The sequence below is a fragment of the Chrysochloris asiatica genome, unplaced genomic scaffold, assembly GCF_000296735.1.
Source record: "Chrysochloris asiatica unplaced genomic scaffold, ChrAsi1.0 scaffold00303, whole genome shotgun sequence".
NCBI classification, from domain to species: domain Eukaryota; kingdom Metazoa; phylum Chordata; class Mammalia; order Afrosoricida; family Chrysochloridae; genus Chrysochloris; species Chrysochloris asiatica.
In genome coordinates this window covers 1,061,049-1,063,654 of record NW_006408821.1, presented here as the reverse complement: position 1 = coordinate 1,063,654, position 2,606 = coordinate 1,061,049, and the positions used below count along the sequence as shown (strand labels likewise).

At 45.0% G+C, this 2,606-nt stretch overlaps 1 pseudogene; it reads left to right on the top strand.

Moving 5' to 3' along the window:
- Positions 1 to 710: 710 nt before the first annotated feature.
- On the top strand, positions 711 to 1,377 carry LOC102829793 (annotated as a pseudogene).
- The last annotated feature ends 1,229 nt before the right edge of the window (positions 1,378 to 2,606 follow it).

Here is a 2,606-nt window from a genome sequence, read left to right as displayed (position 1 = left end):
TCCGAACTAGATATAAAGGAATATTTAAAAGGATCGATGGCTTACTGCTAGTGGGATTTGTAGGAGAAGCAAGAAAGGTTGCATTTTCTGTTCTGGGCTGCCAGTGGGTGCTGGAATAGCCATCTTGGGCCTGACGGAGCAGGAGTAGAATCAGAGTTGTGCTCCCACAGCAGACGTCTGACCAATTATCGGAGATAAAGATGTGAATATTTTTTCCTGTTCATTGGTCTCTCACTGTCTGTGCACCTTCACTCTGGTGACTAGCAAGGGTGCCTGATTAAGTGGACACCCCACCACCACCACCACCTCTGGAGGGTTCTACTATGTGTGTGCACAGATCTGCTCAGCAAAGTTCACAGGGTGCAGAATCTAAGAGGGAGGAGTCAACAGGAACTACTAAAAAAGAATGATTTCCCAGACTGGTTCCAGTTGGCTGAGCAAGGGATGTTGAATTCATACTCATATTTTCCTACAGTGTTTTTGTTTGTTTGTTTGTTTGTTTGTTTGTTTGTTTGTTTGTTTGTTTTTGGGGGGGGCGGCAGGGCGATTATGGACTGTAGTATCCAATCTGTTCCTTTTGCTGCTGTGGTTTTATTTGTTGTGTTTTTTTTTTGTTCCCCTTTTACCTTGGGTGGGTGGGACCTCTTTCTCTCCCTACATTACCCAAGAAGAGACAGCAATTGTGGTCATATAGCCAAGCTACAATCACACCCTATAAAATCTCACCATCCAGAAAAGAATTCCACTCTCACATGGTTGAGCTCTGGCTATGGGCCAGTGATGACAGGCAGAAGCAACTACAGTCATCTGGTAATGCCACTCCAGTCACTCCCATCCCCACCACCACCAGCCATGGCTCAGGCCCATTGCCAAGCACCAGGAACTGGTGAGGTCGCAGATGCTGTCCTATACCTCAGGGACACAGGCCCTGAAGACGAAGGCATTGTTTGAGAAATGGAAGCAGGATACAGTGGCCAAAGGGAAAGGGGAGACATGGGCAAAGCTGAAATGCTCCCAGAGCTTTGGCATAGCCAGTGCCAGCAGCATCAGGCACATCCTGCTAGAGTGGTGCCACAACAAGGCTCCTGGCTACCAGGATGTGGACCTGCAGAACTTCTCCTCCAGCTGGAGTGATGGGATGACCTTCTGTGCCCTGGTGCACTCCTTCTTCTCTGATGCCTTTGACTACAATGCGCTGAGCCCCACACAGCAGCAGAAGAACTTTGAGTTGGCCTTCACTGTAGCTGAGAACCTGGCCAACTGCGAGTGTCTCATTGAAGTACAGGATATGAAGGTGATGGGCTGCAAGCCTTCACCTACATGTGTGCCTTCACCTACATGCAGTTGCTGTACAACCACCTGCACCACTTTGAGTAAAGGCCTGGCTAGCTCTGCAGCAATCCCAGGAAGAGATGGAGGAGTGGCTTGTTGTCCCTTCTTTCACACCAAAGAACTTCATGCTGTTTGTTCTGTGGTGTGTCACTGTGATCCCTTCATGTCCACCTGTGTGACTGATTAAGAGTACTGCTGAGCTATGCTCCAAAGGTGGTAATCACAGCCAAGGGCTGGAATGAAGAGGAAACATCACCCTTGAGAGAGAAAGAGAGACAAGAGACTGGTGCTAAGTTTATCTCCTTCAGAAATGCTTGTCAGTTGTAGATTCCAGAATGCTCAATTACCATTTTTCCTCTGGTGAATTTGATAGTTGCCTTTGCAGGGTCACATTGATTACCAAGTATTTTCTTCTTCTTCTTCTTCTTCTTTTTTAATCGAAGTACCCAGAGTGTTTTACTTCCTCACACTATTATAGGTTCCTTTCCTCCCTCCCTCTGGGCTGCTGGCAGGAAACAGAGGGCACTTAATCAGTAATTTGACAAAGAAGACCCTGAGTCTTGGGAAGAAACAGTTTAATCACTGCCAGGTCCTGGGCAACAAATGACCTTCAAGTCACCTCCACTCTCTGGGAAGTTGTGAAGGTTCTTGCCTTGGTCCTAAATTGCTCCTGCTCTCTTCAGGAGTTTCCTTAAGTGTTGGGCTAAGAATAGGCCCTCAGAAAGTTAACACTTTGGGGGCAGCACAGGCTCTTCTTTATGCTGAGGATATTTTTTATTCACATCTCTCTTAGAGGATCTGCTAAAGATATTTATGAAAAGAAAATAACTTTGTACTTGTAACCATTGTACATAAAAAGATGTGTTGGACTTTAAAAAACAAAACAATAACAACAACAACAAAAACTGACCATCAAGGCAAGAGCCACTACCAGCTACTATACACCAGACAGACAGCCAACAACTTTTACAGTTACTCTGAAAGAAAAATGAAAAGGGAAGCCCATCTCCTGATCATATCTACCTGAAGGCAATCAGAAAGCTTAGTCAATATACATTCATCTAATTATTGAAAACATATCTAATTAATGACCATATTGGCATATGTCCAGCAACAAGATGCGATAACTGAAACAAATAAGCTGTAGGTAGACCTAGACTTCACATTGGAAGGAGGGCAGTTTTTGGAACTGCTTGAGAAGGAATTAAGGAGAATGATATTTAGGTGAATCCAAATGATCCACAAAGGGGTTAAGGAAAGGAAAAAGACAGGAA